At 43.2% G+C, this 20094-nt stretch overlaps 1 protein-coding gene across 3 annotated transcripts in view; it reads right to left on the reverse strand.

Annotated features, from left to right (window-relative positions):
* The window catches only part of elf1 (E74-like ETS transcription factor 1), a 56263-nt gene that overhangs the window by 27463 nt on the left and 8706 nt on the right, over positions 1–20094 (reverse strand). The window contains exon 2 of one of the 3 annotated variants that reach the window (XM_064350549.1): positions 14751–14974. The exons of 1 other annotated variant lie outside the window; for it this stretch is intronic. The gene's annotated coding sequence lies outside the window, so the exon portion shown is untranslated. Of the gene's footprint in view, positions 1–14750; positions 14975–18911; positions 19128–20094 lie in introns of those variants that run through there. One more of the 3 variants, XM_064350551.1, reaches the window with a different exon arrangement.

The raw sequence follows: 20094 nt of genomic DNA on the forward strand, positions 1-20094 counted from the left end.
GCTCCGGTATAGGTTTTTCAACCAACCATTTCAGTATAAGTCGATGGTACCAATTGAAGTCAAAATACCAAGTTAGTAATTTTTCCCCACAAGAACATGTAGTCACGCTAGTTTTTCTATGTCTCAACATGCGTAGATTTGTTACGTTATTGTGTCAGTTATTAACTATTTTAATATTCTGTGAACCAATCCGGGACAGTTTGTGTCACTGCACAGTCACTGCGCATCACTTGGAGGTGGGCTTTATCTCACACTTAGTGGATGACCCGAACGTGGGCCAGACTGCATGGCCATATAAGGGTCCCCCCTTTCCCTTTTGCACAGTATCTGGCTCCAATTTGCATAACATGGCTGCACAAAAACTGCACTCCTCCTGCTTCAAAACACTTTTTGCAAGCCCATGGAAAGTCAATGGGTGACATCACAGTCACTCAGCCCATATTTGTTTTACAGTCTATGAGTACACCAAGCAGTAGTAAAATGAAGGCTATTCGCCACCCCATTTAAAACTGAATAAGAGCTTAATGGGGAGACTTTCTGGATAGTCTGTTCGCAATACCGCTCAGGTCATGCCCTCTTCCTTCCTTCAAGATGCATCTTGATTTCCCACTTTCCGTTGTCTGCTTAGAAAAGTTGGCCACGCAAGCATCTGTGGGTCCTCAGTGTGGGTTGAGCATGAGAGCTAAAAACCTTGGTTACACAACATACAGCATTTGCTAATGGACAAGATTTCATCTACGCTAATAGAGCTGAGCACTTAAAAGGAATAGTTTATTCTCAATACCACATAGCATTGTATATATTACTAAGACATCCCTGTTTAAAAATTGAGATCATTAGGTACGTAAATGGTAGTTTGATCAAACTATATATATTTTCTTCCGCATTTGCTCCATATTTACTTATAATGCTGGAGTGTGCCTGCCCACCTCTTACTCTTCCACTTATTAAGAGTAGCTTTGTATCTTACAGCAATCAGAAGTGGACATTTGAACCTGAACCGGGTTCATTGACTTGATTGCTTGAGCTGCTCCAATTAAAACGAGCTCTGTAATGAAGCAGTGATAAAGCAATAAAAAAGGGGGTAGAATGCAAGCTTTGCATTACTGAGGTGGCTCACCACAAATACATCCGCTAATTCCAGCACCAAAAGAGAATGAGACACACAGAGAACTAGTCTGACGTGCCACTGGACTGAAGAAGCCAATCCACTTTCACGGAATTCATTAGTGAGCTTATAATTGATGCTACAGTTTCACCAGCTCTTAGAGATTCCAAAATGTCTCATAATTTTTTGTTTCTTCATGTAAATGGAAAAGTGGTTGCATTGAAGAATAATGGCTGATAATTCAATCATGTTTGCATTGATTGGTTTAGCCAGCGTAATAGTGCATATTAATCAATCTTAAATGTGAATACACTCAGTTCTTACAATATCTTTATTTACCAGCATTGATTGTCTCATAACACAGTGAAGAACTGGTTGGTTCTTGGTCTTCTTATGCAAATAATCATTAGAAATCCCAGGTCCATAAGACCACAGAACATATAGCCCAGCTGGTACACAGGTTACATCTCACTGTACATCAGTATGACTCCTCACACAAATATTTTAAATATGTGAGTTTGAAAACTTTTTCTTATTTTGGCTGCTGTGTGCATATCTCATTACAAGACCAGACTGGAAACCATATCCAGCTCTGAACATCGTCTAGGCTCTGTGTCTAAATATACTATAAACACAGTATATAGTATGCCCTAAACAAGCTCTAAACATACTATAGAGCCTCTGAAAAATCAGAAAAATTTGACCACTAAGGAATCTGCTATTCACCTGAATTCACCACACCCTTAACTGTGGGTTCACTGAAGATCCTTAGCATTGGGCTATTGTCATAGTGGTCCTTTTACTCCCAAATCGTGGTGTCACCTACATCAGCAAATTGTGACATCCTGGAAGTGCTGGTGTTAAACATCACTAAAGCCAGTGAAACCAAAGCTTTAAGTTTACCAAAGAGCAATGAGCCACTGTCCTTAACTTTGAGGAACAAACATGAGCAGGTCGGTTTAACTGTGAAAATTTTTATCTGACGGGTGGACAGGACAGAAGAGCGCACTGCAAATTTAATGGGTTTCTTTTTGAAGACACAGAATTTAGTCACGTTTATTCTGATGTCGCTAAGAAGACAAGTAATAACGTAAATTTAAAAATGTAGAACAATCCTGGTATTTATAAAAAATATATAGACGTATAGTATACATAAAATATCAAATACCACTATTTATGAGGAAGCCAAAGAAAGAAAAAAACGTCAAACAAGCTACAGAAAGTGGTGCATGGTACAGGTTGTAATTCATGGACCTGCTCACTTTTATGCTTATCCTATCCATCTGTAAAACAACAGGCTACGCCATCTTGGCTCAACGGGCCCAGCCGCGCAAACACCCTCATCTTCATACCAACGCTGACATGTCATAGCATGGATCAATTGGCAAAACACAAAACCACAAACACGTCTAGAAACCGAAGAGTGCAGCTAGCTCACACCCCCTCACTAAGCATGAGACTAAACCTATTTAGACACTCATATCTTGAGCAACTCACATAGACTGTGTTCTTACATACAACCGATTTATACACATACACATGCTTTGCTCAAGGGTACAACAGCAGCACTCCGGTTGAGAATCAGATCTATGTCATTTAAGTTACACACCCAACTACCAAACTTTTATGTTAAACTGCAACTCTGTAGGACAGTAATTGCAAGGAGGAGTTTATGCCTCCTGCAACAACCAGAACCCCTGAAACAACATGCTATTATGCATATAAGCGGGCATAGACTGGTGCTTCCTTGTCAATCAAAATTTTTTTCAAAAAGAGCTTTTCCCAGTCTTTTTGTTGCAAAAAGCATTTAACCTAAGAATCAAGGCTCTTTTTGCCGAAGATTGTGCAACGGAACGAAGTCATACGAATTGTTAGTTTTTTCTTTTTTTTTTGTTGCTCTCCTCCTGGGGAGGTTTAGGAGTCCATAACAAAGGCAGCATTCCACATTCCAGTTCAGACAAAATGCACCAAAAGTAGAACACTTTGAAATGAAGGGTGGTGCGAGGTTTTTTCCATGTGCTAAATCCAACCCTAAAACCTGGATTAAATTCAGTCTGGGTTGAAGAATTTATATCAGTGACTCTGCTAAGTGAACCGACTGTGAATGTAACCTTTGGCCACTTGGAATACAGGTTCATGGCTCGAGCATCAGCTTGTTAATTCCTTATGTGACAAATAGCAGGCTATTGATATAAGAAAAGCGTTCCAGTTCCAGTTTACAAATTGGGAAATACACTCAAACAGGAAATTTAGAACACAGGTTTCTGACACAGAAAAATGGTTTCTTCCCCTTTCCACGAATGAAGCAAGGCTGCTGAATCCTCCTACTTCTAAAGCAACAGAGTAAATGAATGAAGCTTTTGAACCAGAAATAGTTATAGCTTTTATTTTGAGTCTGACAAAAACAAGTAAGAACACAAATGGTCACAGCTCCTATACACAAATATATATGTGAGATAGGCAAACCAGACTTTCCTTGTGACAAAAACGACTGCCTTATTAAATGTATGAATGGTAAAATCAGGAGATATGTTGGCCATGAGATGCCAATGCGTTAGCTCACGCACAACCTGTTTACTTGGCCTTGCTGTCACCATCACGAGGTTGCAGTCATGACATTGCAGTCTTCCAAAAAGCCTTACTGTGGGAGGGAGAGGTGGGACCAGTTTGTTGCTAGGATAATGCCCCTCCTACAACTGCAAACACTGTTGGTGACTGCTTAAATGCTGCTATGCTGTCATAAAAATTGCTCTTAATCCCTTGGCCCACAAAAGCAGACACACACACACACGCACACACACACACACACACACACACACAGAGGCAGTCATCACATTTTATATATGCACACACGTACACACACACACACACACACACACACACAGGTGTTGATTTTACTAATGTGTTTGTGAGGGCAAAGCATAAAGAAATGTTAGAGCCACTCCTCTCCGTTTTGCCTCAGAGTGCCTGCTCATTAGGCTCTGCACTGATCGGTAAGGCATTTAAAAAGACTTAGTCAACCATTACGTGGGAAAACCTGCTGATCCTGAATCCAGGTTGAGGTTGTTCAACCTGCTCAGAGAGCCTCTCCGAAAGAGAGGCTTCTGTTAGCAGCAAGATGTTTTCAGAAGCTTTACAGGGTAAATCCCCACAGGAGACGGCTTTAATTTTTATGTCAAATTTTCCATTGCAAACTTTCCTACTACAGAAACTGGCTACACTAGTCTAGATGGGTTAATAAACAGAGACTGGCAACCAAAAAGCATAACCGCTAAATTAGTTTTTTTGCTGATGTATGCTAGATTTTTTTTGTACTCCAAAAAAAGCATTGTAGAGTTCCTGTTTATTGCCTCAAATGACCCTAGGCACCTAACATACCTCTGCAAATGATTAATTATAGATATACAATGTGTAAGATAAAGAGAAAGTCACAGTGTTACACTGGGTCAGTGGCACACAAGTGAGGTGGATATGAGTTAAAACAGCACACCAGCATAAATGCTCCCATTGTTATTAAGTTCTACACGACAAATTACAAAGCACAAAGGATAAAGTACAACTCAAAACAAAATAAAAAGTAGCATAAAGCTTGAAATTCATTCAACCACAAACCAACCTTTAAATAGCCAATAATTAATCCATTAATGAATACATATCAGTTAGGCCTAATGTGTAGATTGCATCTGAATGCACAGCTAACTTCAACATTCCTGTACCAGATTTGTCCCTCATCGAAAAAAATATTTCAGAAATTTGTGGAATCAAATTCTGCGCATTACCTGTTAACACTCTGCTGTTGGCTTTCATTTTGCTGATCAATCCACAATAACAAGGAATACCAAGCGAAATACCTGCATAAATGAATTAAACAACAAGGAATAAAGTCTCAAACACCTGCATCGATGAATAAAACAACAAAAAATAACATCTCAAATACCGGCATCAATGAATTTAAACAACAAGCAACAACATCTCAAATACCTCCATCAATTAATTGAACAACAAGGAATGACATCTCAAACACCAGCATCGATAAATAAAACAACTAGGGATAACATCTCAAATACCTGCATCGACGAATAAAACAAGTAATAACAACTCAAATACCTGCATCGATGTATAAAATTGAAAGGCCCTACTTTGTTTTCAGCCTAAAGCGGCCTTTAGCGAGGACGCACGCGGACAGTACAATGGCAGACCCAGCACTAGCGTGCGATGTGTGGAAGGGAGGGAGACGGGAATGAAAAGGCGAAGAGGAGGGCCACCGCACTGGCACAGGGAGCATAAACGGCCCTCTGTCCGCTGTCCCGCTGTGGTTTTTGTGCGCCTCCGCACAGCCCGCACTGAGCTCTGACGGAGCTCATCTGCAGCTGTGCGGGGAGATGCCTCCTGGGCAGGCCCAGGGCCGCCGCCTAAGGCCTGGGGCGATTGCGAAAGGCTGCGGTGCGGGGCGTCTGCGGCGCACGCGGGGCCACGAGGGCAACCCGCAGCACCGAGCGCTGCCGTCCCTGGCGACAATAACAAGCCTTTCAGCCAAAGAGAGGCTTAGCGGACTAACTCTGTTGGCGAGCAACCTCTCTGCATGGGAGGGGTCGGCTGGTAAGGAGGTGTGGCTTCTCCCGCACCCCTTAGGCGGGAGGCTGCGGAATACAGCGAGGAGGACGGTGGGAGTTTGGTCAATATTTACAGAGCAGCCAGTGACCGTGCTGCCTTTTCACCGTGACCGTTTCATTATGACAAAAAGAGGAACCGGGCTGGCAAACACGCCCAATGATGCTGGAGATAATAAACCTGACAGTCGCCAGAAAAAAGCACCTCCCCACCAACACCAACAGGGAAAAAAAAGCATTGATTTGCATGGCTCAGACAAAAAGAGCTTTTATGCTGCAAGAATCTAAGAATAAGAGATTCTGTGTCAAATGCAAAACACACTATAGGCTATGGATGCCCACAGCACTGAGGCATAGAATTCATGGCTATGATCTCTTATTTCCAATAATGGAATCAGCCTGCTACCTCCACAAAGAAAAAATAAATATGGCCTTGTTCCATTCCAATTTATCTTACGTTTCCCACTTACATTTTTCTCGCAAAATCATGCTAGAAGCCGAAAATTTATCAAAAAGCCAAAGGCTGCCTAGTAGGCTACCTAGTGTCACATTTTTCATCCTCTTAGACATATTAGTTAAGAAGATATTTGGTGCAAGTGCTCGAATATAGAGATCCAGAGAAAACCAATAAAGTGCCAAAGCAGGAACAAAAAGTTACAAAACTACTTGTGGTAAGAAAGACACCAACATACAGTAAAGCAAAATGATTCAGATATGCCATGTGAAGGGTGGTCATTGGGAAGCCACCATGGCTATCTGGTAAGCAAAACATGACCCCTCTTCTATCAAAAAGAAACCTTCATGACATTATGACCTGAAGCCAGGGGAAAGCAAAACAAACCTGGGGCACTGTTTGTCACCTTCCATCATTGACTCTGGATCCGATCATAGTGCTGCTGATGCTGATAGAGCCAATACTAAGCCAGGGCGGGAGGTGGGACACTGCCCTTTTTTGCATGTTCAAATACCCCCACGTCCTTAAGCAAACAGTGAATGCAACAGGAGTGGCTGTTGCTAGGGAACACGGTTTTGGAAGAGCGCGCTTAGAACACCTTCATTGATAATGGTTCTGTATTTGCTGCTTTGAACAAACAGTGGTGGGCACTCTCATTCAAAACAGTGGCCTCAGAGATGGGGCAGGCTGATTTTCAGTGACGTTCAGGTGGTAAGCTGAATCTGCCAGCCACTGTAATGATGGACTAATGAACAGCTAGTTCAATGCTCTCCTTGGAAACTGTTGACATGAGCAGAGCTCATTAGGCCACAGGACCTCAATGTTATCAAAATAGACTAGAGAAGAACACCTACAAGTAAAAAAAAAAAAAAACATTAATTCCTCTTTGCCTCAACAAGCTCAGCACTTCATTTTAATCACTTCAACAGATGAACATGACAAGTGAAACAGCTGTGATTCCCACATACAGGCACTCAATCCAATTTTTGGATTGTTGACAATCTTTCAGTAAACCATATCTAATGGGTATCATCTGGAAATAAGAAGAAATGAATAATAATATCTATTAGAAAATGAATCTCTCAGTTGCTTAGAGAGTACTGCAGAATAATCTGCTCTGATCACTTCAAGAGATGAACATGACAGCTGAAACAGTTGTGATTCCTGCATGCAGACATTTAATCCAAAAGCCAGTTTTAGGATTTTTGACCATCTTTCTGTAAACACACAATATCTAATGGGCATCATCCCAGAAATAATCAGAAATGAATAATAATGTTTGTCAGAAATCTCCTCGGAAAATGAATCTCAGTTGCTGAGAGAGTACTACAGAATAGTCTGCTCTGATCAGTTAAAGTGGCGCCTACTGGATACTTGGGTTTAGCCTACTGGAATCATATGTCTAAGAATAAAAAATGAAAGAACAATGGCCACTGACTTCACTTTCAAAAGAAGGGCCACAAGCAAGACTAATGCCTGATTTATTCCTCGTTGCACGACCCTTTTGACAAATGCCGCATGACAAAAATCGGAAACACTTTCCAGGAGGCAGGTGTGGATCAGTTACGACTGTCAGAAGACTTCACAAGTTCTGGAAAAAGGTGGATAAATGAGACCAAAATTCACTTGTATCAGAGTGATGGCAAGAGCAAAGTATGGAGGCCAGTAGGAACTGCCCAAGATCCAAAGCACCTCCCATCATCTGTGAGACATGGTGTTGAGGGGTGTTGTGGTTTGAGCATTTATGGCTGCTACAGATACTGGCTCACCTGTTTTCACTTATGATGTAACTGCACCAACATCAGCAGAATAAATTCTGGAGTGTACTGAAGCATCTTATGTGTTCAAGATCAACCAAATGCCCCACATTCATTGTATAGGGGTCTTCCTTGGCTTAGCAGGCTCTTTGTGATTTCTGACCTCACCAGGGCTTTTTTTCTTTTTAGTGATGTTCCAAACATTTGTTTTTGGTTGGCGTAAGGTTTGGCCTATGTCTCTGACCTTGACTCTCATTGACACAACTCTGGTCCTCATGTTGACAAATGCCAATAACAAACTCCAAAGACACTACAAAGGCTAGAATAAACATTATGAAGCCCTGGAATGGGGGACTATTTATAGTAATATCTGCATGGTGAAACAAAATGTATAGAAAGGCCCTTAAATAAAAGCTGAAAATGTGCACTTTAACCACATGTGAATTGTTTGATTACAAATATAAAATTGTGGAGTACAAAGCCAAATAAAAAAATATATATGTCCTTGTCCCAAACATTATGGCGCTCACTGTATATTGCCATTCACATGACCCAGCGACTTGTGTTGCTAAACTGCGAGATTTATAACACAACCCAAGTTGAAAGGAAAACAGCTGCAATGAATACACGCTGCATTTTTTTCTTTACCCTCCAAATGTTAATTTTCTCGCTCTAATATATATATATATTTTTTTGTAACATTCGAATATCGAACCATCATTTGACGGCCCTACTGCCCACCACATAAACGTTACCGATAGCACCCGCACAAACCAGGTTCCAGCAGCAGAAAATAGGGACAGGGAAATAGACATGGTAACAGCATGCTACGGCCTACCATTTGTGGTTCAACAGCCTATCTGCAGCTGGAGTCCATAAACCAACACCAGTGTTACGGAAAAACAAAACTTCTAATTTTAGCCAGAGTTCTTGTAATCGGACTTAAGAATCTGACACACAGTTTACCGCCATAAATAAATGGTATCATGAGAATATCATCTTGTTTATCTTTGGCAGATGCAGATGGGAAGCAGATTTATAAGACTCTGTGTATTTAGCGTTAGCAGTTAAACTGCACCCTTGCTTAACCCCTTCATGCAGATGCCAAATCTGGCCAATCTTTGCCAATTTTGGGGGTGTTCTATTTAAGGCTTTATAACTCCAGATGTGAGCATCACAGAGACTTGGAAAATGGCTTTTTACCTGAATTTTGTAGAAAAAACTGAGAATGTGTGTCCTGAGCTAGAACTGTTACTGCCACGCCCACACCCATCCCACCCCCAGAGTCAGAGTCCCAGTGTACAGCAGTTTAAGGCGTTCTGAGATCAGGGCTCCCAGGGCAGTCATGTCTAGACGCTGGGTGGAGGAACGCAGCAGGCCCATCAAGAGCTCATTAAGTCAGCCCCAGCCCGAGGGAAGAGCTGGCCAAGGCGCTGCCTTTTTCAGCATGGGGGGGGGGGGGGGGTGTGCACGTGTGCATGGGTGTGTGCATATTTGTGTGCGTACATGTGTGCTCGTGTGTGTGTGCATGTGTGTTTGTGTGTGTGCATGCATGTGTATGTATGTGCGTGTGTGTATGTGTGTGTGCGAGTTTATATTTGTGAGTGTACATGTGTGCTTATGTGTGTGTGTGTGTGTGTATGCGTGTGTGTGTGTGTGCAGGCATGTGTGTGTGCGCATATTCGAGTGCACATGCACGTATGTGTAAGAAAGATGGAGCAGCAGATTGGTTTGGGTTTTGAGCGGACCAACACGTTTAAACTCAATTAGGAAAGACTGATGCAGAAAGGCAACAGGAGGGAGCATGCAGAGTCGGAGAGCCGTAGCAGGGACAGCCTCGCGAGTGGGGCGGTGCTATCACAGCAGGAAATAACACGGTGCCCAAGGGCTTCTGCCTGCCGCCCCCTCCCCAGGCATTTCCGTGTGATGAGAGATTACACGTTCAGAGACTCTGGTTATTCCACAGAACGGCAGAACATAGCCGCACTTCACATTTAACTGCCTGAAGTCCATTAAGCCAGACCATCCATTCAGCTGCTAACTGCTGCAAGAGCATTCCTGCTTTTAAAATCACCGCTAAAATGGCTGGAAAAAAGTAAACAGGTCAACCTCAATCTATCAGTCTATCTAAAGGTTTTCTCATTTCCACAGAATATTCTGTCCTAATGGTGTCTGTGGTCTGGAGACTGTTGATAAATGGCTACCATTTGAAATATGTCTGAAAGAGCAGAGATAATATGTATTATGCAAAAGCCACAGGGTGGTAGGTACTGCAGCCATTTACAGTATGTATAATAGATAATTAAAATATATATATTTATCAGTATGAAGTTACAGCCAGCAAATTAGGTAGGCTATACTTTGTGCTTTCAATTTAAATTCCTTAATTTTGGAGTAATATTCTGTATTTCATCAGAAAAATATATTGTATAATGAATACTTTTTCTCAGGTGAAGCACAAGGAATTTTTCTGAAAGTGGAGTAAAGGGCAAGCTAAACTCTGGCATCTATGCCAGGCCCAGTCCTGTTTACACTGCAGCTTCTTCAGCCAGACTTTTCACCGTTCCGTAGCTGCATAACTCTCAAAGGTTGTGAAGGAAGGTGTGACCTGACAGCCCACATAAATTGTGCAAGACAGCACTTTATTACTGCAACAGTCCGGGAGAACAGAGGACACGCAGGCATACATGTGCTGTTAATGCTCGCGCATGCCCGTTTTCACCCACGACAGGGCATTGAAATGGGCCCAGACCAATGAAACGCCACCTCAAGCATGTGCACAGGACTGGGGACGGGTTGGGGGGTGCTGGGGGTTTGCTGGGTGAGGCCCTCACTGAACCGAGAGGCGACTGGGGGCAGTAAGGACTCGAGTGATTCAAACGGCAGAGGCCCAGGCCTGATTGGAAAAGGGGCAGGGAAGCGTGTCCTTCAGGCCCGTATCAAACCAGGGCCCGGCCCTTTGAGCACATGCCAAGCATAGCACCGGCACCGCCGCTCCCTTGTCACACAGAGGAGGCGGTGGTTCTTTGGGGAATGCGGGCAGCCGTCCTCCCTGCACTTTGCTGAACTGAGCACCTGGCTGCTTCCACACAGAAACTGGCCCCCCGGACTGCTCTGCATCCCTCCCTTCATTATCACAACCGCTTGTTTTCAGCCACAGAGGCCATGCTCCTGCTCTGTGTTCCGCCCGTTATAATTAACTGGCAGTGAGGCGGCAATGTGCCTTCATGCCTCGCAGCCATAAGGTTGTAGGTTTGATTCTCAGGGTCTTAAGATTTCCAGTCTTGAAGCAGGCACTACCACTGTGCAAGCTGCCCTGGATAAGAGCACAACAGCAGAAACAATCAGAAAAAATACTGGATAAAAAAAATCATTTTCATGAAAAAGAGAAATTGCCAACGCGTGTCAAAAGCCTGTTTGTGGAGGAGCATGGTTGGCAGGTGTCGTGCTCCGTGGAAACAGAGTGACCGCTATGGAAATGCGATGCAAATGGGTTCGAACCGACAGCCAACTCCAGTCGGGAATCCGAGGGCACGCCACTGGTCTAGACAGAAAGAGAACTATGCTAACACGCTCTCCTTTAAACTGAAGTCATCCCACGCGGTCAGCCCCGCGCAGTCTTCTTCCCAGGCCGCCTCCATAGCCCCATTGTGAGGGTAGTTAACGGCGGGCGGGCGGAGCGCTGCCCGGTTCGCGGGGGCTTTGTTTGGGCCCCTCCGGCTGCCTCAGCGTCCATCTGTCCTGGTTGCGAGAGCGATCCACACAGGGGTCTTTGTGCTGAGGAGAAAGGCTCACACAGCAGACCTCAGCCCCGAGGACCAGCGCTCGCAGTGCCCTGAAGGACCCCTTTTCTCTGCTTACATTAATAATTTACGTGTGGAAGGGAGGGAGGGAGGGAGGGAGGGAGGAGAGAGAGAGAGGGAGGAGAGAGAGAGAGAGAGAGAGAGAGAGAGAGAGAGTGTGTGATGCTCTGGGGCTTTGGGGCTGTCACTGAGCAGAAGCACGGAGAGTTCCACATAGGGCCTGTACCACGGTGCTTGTGGAGTGTGGAGAGCACAAAGTAGGAGGACGAATCTGGTTCACCCCAATAACAGAACCCGGTGAACTTGGCCACAAGAGAGAGTCTGACCTCAATCAGCATTCCGTACGTCTACTGTGGCGAGAATCAACGGCCGTTGGATTTGCAAGGGGCCCCTGAACGACGAGGGAAATCGGAGGTGCAAGCGAGAGGAAACGCAAGCAAAGAATGTGGGGGAGGACGAGGCTGCCCTCATGCTACCAGTCCGACGGGTTTCCATCTTGTTGATGCATCGCTGCCGTGCCCTCGCGCATAAACAGTCTCACAAAAGCGCCTTTCCAAACTCCCGCCCTGACAGCCTGACATTTTCACGTGGTTAAGAAAAGCCAGCTGAGCACATACACAGAACGCAAAGAATATTTAGCCTGTCCTCCTCTGTGCTGAAGTGCCTTTCCGTTCAATGTCGGTGAAAAAAAAACCTGCTGCAAAGGGGAAAAAATCTGTAACAAGCAGCCCAACCCTTGAAACCACAAGCTCTGTGAGATACCAAGGTCCTACTCAACATTTTGGGAGGCCAAACTGAGTCCAGTGAATACTCCCCCCCCTGCCACCACCTCCCTCCCCCCCTCCCCGCCTCCCAACACCTGCCCCCCAACAGCCCACAGGGTGGCCTAATGATCTGCTTTACAGCAGCAGCCTGCTGACTGTTGACTTTGAGAGGACCTAACCTCATGCTCCAGCTTGTAAATCTCCACCCCTCTCACCCCAAAATGGGGCCAAATGATAAAAAACTATGTCAAGTTTCAGAACGCAACTTCAGAATGCATGCTGGTAGTATTGATGGAAGTACAAGGTAGATACAGTAGCATTAGTCCAAAATACAGTAGCGTTTCTCTTCCACAGATTGTTTTCAGGTTGTTTATCAATGCAAATATCCCCATTTATAACATTAAGAAATCATCCACATTCCCTGGGCATGAGGGTAATGTGTTATGAAAACCTCCCTTGTGGCCTGGCTCATATTGTTTTCTGCACGTACTCTGCGTTTAACGTGGGTTTTGACAACATGCCAAGCTCGAATCCAAGCCTAAATTTGCCAGTGTCCTGGTTGGGGGGTACTCGGAGAGCGTGAATGGGCTGGGGGCACACCCTTCTCTGGTTACGAACAAAACTGTTGCTGATAGGCCGGGCTGGCCTGAGACAAGCAGCCGAAGGCTACAAATGCCTATTCTGTAGAACAGGTCTGAATGGGCCAGGAGGGTTTTCAAAGTACAAAATGATACCTTTTATTCTTCAACACACAGGAAAAAATATGTATTATGCATTTAAGCAGGACGCTTCATGCTTCCTTCTTTAATATGTTTGACCAGGCACTGCATGCCAGTGGCAGAAAGCAATTTGAGTGAGCCCTGGCGCCGAAGCCATTTGAAGTGGTAACTTGCCTCAGCAGGCAAACAGAGTGTATTGTGAACAGTACAGCTCAATCCAGTGATGGAACATACAGTACATTCATGGAATGCTGGATGTGGAAGCTAGTTTCCTTCCTAAAACCGGCGGGGTAGGAGTCAGATTTTAAAGTGAAAGCCACACGTTCGAAAAATGGAGCAGTAAGTGATGGGTAGGCGGTTGAGGCAGTTTTACATGAGAAGTGCCAGTGAGTTTGCAAACAGAGAGAAGCACAGAAAACCAGAGAGACATATAGCAGGGGGCTTTTATTAAGAAACAGGAAATGTGCTTTCATCTGCGGCTAAGAGCGCAACCAAACACAATTTAACCCTGTTTTAGGCCCTAGTGCTTTTCTATAAGCTAAAACATGGCCTAGTCGTTTAAGCTACCTGAATCCTGTGGAGAATCCCTCCATGGTCCCGAGCACAACAGGATGAGCCACATTCATTCTCCATTCCTGTGCTGAGGTCCTGATAAGGATGCCTCATTTTCAACTATTTCTGGCACAACAGTGCAAATTATAATGTTGCTGTAAGAAAAAAAAACAACGCATCTCCCTTTACAGGGGTCAAATAAGGGAAAACATTTTACTTGGTAATGAATCATTTGTGTAAATCTTTATTATTGCTTTCGTGCACGTCAACTCAACTCTGCTTGAACTTACACGGATTACTGTACAACGTGTCACCCAAAAGAAAAAAATCTATTTGGGAAAAGGTACCCAGTAACTTTAAGATGTAGAATGCCAGGTAGGCTTGGCCAATAGACTTGCGAAACATGGTTCCCACCCTTGCTTTGAAAGTCTAGTGAGAACAACGAGAAACATGCTTTCCCAGTCCATAACAACCCAAGATATGAATTTTAATTTTCAGCTGAGCTTCTACTGTCAATTTGGGGCACGCAAGGGGTTCATATTGTTTCACCTAACATTAAAATTAAAACAATTGGGGATAAAATACCACTGCTGCTTAAAATAGAAAATACAGCATAATGAAGCATGCTTTGCATGAATATAGTCTAACCGCCTACGAGGTTTCCATTTTGTTTACCATGTTTATTTGCGCTATACTACATTCAGCACCTCAAGTCTTAAAACAGGTATGAAACAAACCCTCATAACAACATATGACATCAAAAACAAAACTTCATAGGTTGTTTTCTGACAGACAATTGAAGCGCTGGTTGCCCGGTAATGCTAATTAATATTTTAAACAAATTTATTTTTATACAAGTACTCCGAAGCAATCATCTTCCTTCAGAAACTCATTTGACAAGCTAAATCCTTCTGTCAGCATTTCAGTTCTAAACAGTCAAATAAGCCTATTTTATTTCAGACAGAGATGCTTAGATTACTAACCTCAGAGAAGTATGACTTTCATTTGAGTCTCCATGACAGGACCATTTGAAAAAAAAGGTGTGGAACCTGTCTTCACAAACAGGCGAAAAAAATCCAAACAGAAACAGAAGCAATTAAAGAAATGACTGGAGAAAATAATTCCACACTGCATCTGGAAAAAACAGAATATTCCAAGCGTGGAAACTGCTCCTCGCCCCTTCCTCTTGCCAAGGAGTTAAACGAAACTAAAATGAAAAGAAAAAAAAAGATGAAGCAATGGCTGCTGGTGGAAATAAAAAAAAGGAGAAGTGCGGTGCAGCAACTTGTTCTTCTCGCAATGAGTCATGGAACAGCCAACCACTGGCAGGGGAGCACAGAACACAAGTCTCACAGCTAGCCAATCAGTGGCAGAGCCTGACTTGGCATGCAAATCCCTTCAGGTGAATGCTTGTTGGGGTGGAGATTGGCTGGGGACACAGGTGGGGGAGGGGAAAGCAGGCCTAACTAAGCGGCAGGCAGGCAACACCTGGACTGAGTCACGGGCAACGCTCTGGAGAAGCAGCAACAGGGCTCAGCTGTAACTTCAACTGCTGCTCATTCGCTACACACATGATCATTAAAAGACAGCTGGATTGGGCAGTTTAAAGATTCTGCCTGACGACATCACATGGTGAGAGAAAGTCAGCATGACAGAAAAAAAGGTTTATGGAACAACCTCAGTAAGGTTGTTTATTGTACTGTAATTTTCAGGAACACTGTACATACTCCTGCCTTTCTGTATCCACCAGGATTCGCTGCCTGCCGACCGAGATCAGACAGTTTGAAAAAAAAGCTGTCAACTAATCAGGGTTTCTGTTAGAAGCTTCTAGAGTATGTCACTTCGATTGTTACATGTTTCTGGGCGGAGACTAGACTTTCAGTGAAATGCGTGACTCAAAACACAAGCGGGCGTTTATCTTCAGGTCCACATTCATGGACACAACCTTTTCTCACAAGGCCTTCCTCTGTGCTAGCTACCGCTGTTCGCTGGGCGATGTAAGCAGCTGCGTTTAAACCTCAAGAGGCCCAGGCAGCTAATTAACATCAGACGTAGTGGCAATATTCCCTCTCGTATGTAGAAAACCAGCGTTTAACAAACTTCTTTACCTGAAGCAGTCCAGACGACGACCGGGGTAGTGGGAGTTTACAGGCCAAGGTTTACTATATCTCACAACCCCGTTCTGAGAAAGGCTGTCCAACTCAAACACGTCCGCTCACCTGACAAAGGCCCTTTCCCATTCCAAACAGAACAACCTCAATTCAGGCTTTAAACAAAGCAAATAAAAGGCTATCTGTCATTTGCATCTCCAAATGCATTCCTTCTGTTTGACATCTGCAGGACAGCGTGCCCCAATCAGAGTGGCTTCATGGCTTTCAGACCCCCTGTAAACAATAAGCTGGGTGGGTCAAATGATAAGCAAGCAAACACTTCTTTTGTAAGCAAATTGCTCCTTGCTTATTCAAAGCATCTATTCAGTCAATCTGTCACAGCAGATGGGCTAACCAGCGGTGGTGACAGAGGGAGAGGGTTTAGTGCAAGAGCCCTGAGGGTACGTAGTTAAGTACTCGGCTAATCAAAGATGTTCATCAATAATGAGCATTACTGCACTGGAGCCACACTGTAACTTATGAGCGCCAATGATTACTATTAAGACACTCACTGCATGTGCGTATTACTGTTACAGCGATTACTGGCTCGCATATGCAATATAATCAGCTGTTCACAATTTCTGATGGTACTTAATAGCCGATATTCTGTTCTTAATAATAATGATGGCATGAAGGATGTGATGATTCAAGCAAGATCAGACAAAAACAAGCAATCCTGAAGCGATTGCATTGTGTTATTAAGTTAGCAGTTCTTCTGAGCTCCAGGAGATGATGATGTGTTACGTCAATCTCTGATACCAAACCCTGGACACCAGGTCCATTAAGAATCAGAGATCAGTTTTCTGCATCGAGTAAATGAAGAGCTCACCCAGACAAAAATAATCGATTGCAGACAGGCCCACCAGAAACTCCTTGTCTTGGCCCTTGCTGTGGATGTAGCACACAACTGAATCAAAACAGCCAGTAACAAATATTATTCTATTCAGCTACATTTATTAATATGATCCTTTAAAACTGTCTACAGACTTGTGCATGTCACATTTTATAAATCATCAAGAAAGATGGCAAAAAGATAAACATGATTACTTATCGCTATCATGCGTCACAATTACAACATCTTTTAAATCATTAAAGTATTGTAGGGGGTAAAAAAAAAATCAAAGTTCTAAACTCTTAAATTCCAAATACGTGACAGTATAAATAGCAGTCCTGATACATAGCAGCATGTGTCAATCCATGTTTTACAAAGTGCATTCTGGTGTATTGAGTGAAACTTGCCTGGAGGTGTTACTCAATGAGTACACTGGTATGCTTCCAGTAAGACCTGCCTTTTTGATATTAAAATATTAATTGGGCAAAAATGTGAACTTATCCATTATTACTGGTTAATAAACAAATCAATCCCAGTTTATTTCAAAAGAGACATCAAACTGATATATTTACAATATATGATGACATGGCTAAGTTAAATGATCTAACTTATACTGTGTTTGTAGCAGATATGAAAAGGTTAACGTTTTCACATAATTAAAGCATCTCACTAAAACCAATCCGAGTCCAATAAAAAACAAATCCTACAATGTTAGCCTACAGTATATTTCATCTTCATTTTTCCCAGCTCTGCAGACCACTGACTTCCTCTCTGTCATAAGACGACGGTCAGTCTGCCTTCCATTTAAAGGCCTCCAACAGACGCCCGGCCATCGCATCAACGTCTCTGATGCACTTATTAATGGACACAAAAGATTAAAGTTATGCTCTAATTTGTACCAGGGCAGATGCCAAAGACATCATTCTCTCATTGATCTCACAGCAGCCTGAGGGGTAGAATAACAAACAGAAGACGCAGGACTCCCAAGAAAGTACAGGCGCCCGTCCTTACATCAACCCTCATTTTCTTCAACTAGGGGCCCTAGTTCATTCAGGAAAACAGAAAAAGGCTCTATCTTCTACATGAAAGCAGGGTAGGAAATGTACAACACTGTATTCAAGACCAATTCTGTGTGCTCGTCTGTATCAGATATAACTTAAATCATGACCACCTCTGGTTATTTCTCAATTCTTGTTTCTTGAAAAGAACAGTTTTTTCAGCTCACAGCGAGGCAAGGAAAATGTAAGCAGGGGGACCATTTATGCCATTTGTGCAATCGCTGATTAATGAATATTTTCCTGATATTGCAGCTGATAAACTACAGTTTACAATATATGATTACATGGCTAAAGGCTGCTAAAATTTTACAGCAAGAAAAATCAATTTGATGCAACATTAAAATGAGTTTAAAAGAGGAAGACACCTGCTTGAAGTCAGAGAGATGCAGACAATGCAGACTGCCTTAACAGTATACACTATACAGAATTCTGTCAACTTAATGCAAACAAGCACACATACACACAGGCACACGCACATGGGAACAAGCATACATACACACACCCACACAAACACAAACCACACACATGCGCACAAACAAGCACACATACACAGACACACACAAACAAAGCACACAGAGACACTCACCCACACTCAAACACATGAAAAAGCACACACACACACATGCGCAAACAAGCACACAGACACAGTCAGACGCACACACTCACACACACACACACACACGTACACCTTCCTGCATGTTTCCCCTGAACTGCGAAACTGCAGAGAGCTATGGCCCGGGAGCGCTCAAAGCTGAATCATGTGACTCGCTCAGCACAGAGACACACCTTTCCTTTGCAGCCTAAAAATAAAGGTCGCTCAGTTTCACTCAGCACAGTCAGAGTCCAACCTAAACACACCAAAGCCACTAAAAGGACCCTTTTTCTGCAACGTATCCCATTTTAAGTGCAGATGCCACACTTTTGCTGCAAGGTGCTGACAGGGCTCATATTCTTCTTTACTGTAATCCTATCTGCACTTTCAATAAGACCTCACTATTTTCTCACTAACAGTCATGACCCCGTACTTCTGAGGACAACATACATTTAAGCCTCATAGCACATTTTGGGAATGCAACATTTATTTATGCTGAAGCAGTACTTCACCTTAATAATGCTGTTCACCTCCAGCATTGTACCACGTACCCACAGCAGTCTGAGATACTTCATCACAGTTGTAGATGGAACCACTTCAAATGTGAATCTAAATCAAAATGCTTTAGTCCATATCGACTAAGACACAACTAAAAAAAATAATTAAAAAACAAATAAATATAATTTATTTGGATAAAAGTGCCATATAAATGCAGTCCATAATAAAGAAGTAAGTAAGAAAAAAGTAAGAAAATGCAGCAATAAAAACAGAAAGCTGGGGAGTCCCGCAGCAGTGGATGGAGGACAAAGCTCTGCTTGTGAGTGCGTTCCTGTCAGGTGATGACCGTTTTATGAGTCACTGGGTATTCAGGAAAGCCATGTGTTGCACAAACAGCAGCGCAGGGCAGGGGTAGCAGGCCAACGAGGCCCTCGATGCACAGACCTCTAGGACACGCACACACACATACACACAAACCCGCACACACTGGGCGGGTGGAGTGAAGAGGGGAGCATTAACTCTTTCCTGTCCATGTGCCCTCCAGACAGCCAATAAACATGAACTCTCAAAAGACGCTGCATTTAGTCCACAGTGTAATTTAGACCTATTTGTTTCTTATTAAAGTGAACAAATGTATAACCTCTACCCTAGCTCTGCACTCCAGGAATACATATCATGTTCTAAAGGCTGACAAACAAAAGTACTGTGTTTGAGTAAGAATAAGTAATATTATTACTTTTATGAGTAATATTTAGTGACATCAAATGAATCATATTCAGAGGAACACATTTCTCTGCCACAGTTATCTAACCACGGTCACAGAGAGCCTACAAGCGAACCTTACCCCTCCCTATGCAATTAATTGCAAGACAATCAAATTAACAAGTTCATTCAAGCATGTCTGTAACTTTTCCAGACGTGTTGTTCATAGACAAGCAGGCAGTTGCATAAGCACAGTCACACACAGGGACAGTCACATAAAATTTGCTACACCAGCCAGGGTAATCAGAGTACAATTTCTGTGGACTGCCATTTATGGAGTGTAATTTGTAGACAATTGTACCCATGTCATGGAGACAAAGAAGCTAGCCAAAAGTAATAGTTGAGGTCCTATCAGCAATAAATGCTGTACACAGGTAACATATTGATGGTCGGATCAACCAACTATTGCTTTGACAAAAGAGGGACAATAACATA

The sequence above is a fragment of the Anguilla rostrata genome, chromosome 9 (assembly GCF_018555375.3).
Source record: "Anguilla rostrata isolate EN2019 chromosome 9, ASM1855537v3, whole genome shotgun sequence".
NCBI classification, from domain to species: Eukaryota; Metazoa; Chordata; class Actinopteri; order Anguilliformes; family Anguillidae; genus Anguilla; species Anguilla rostrata.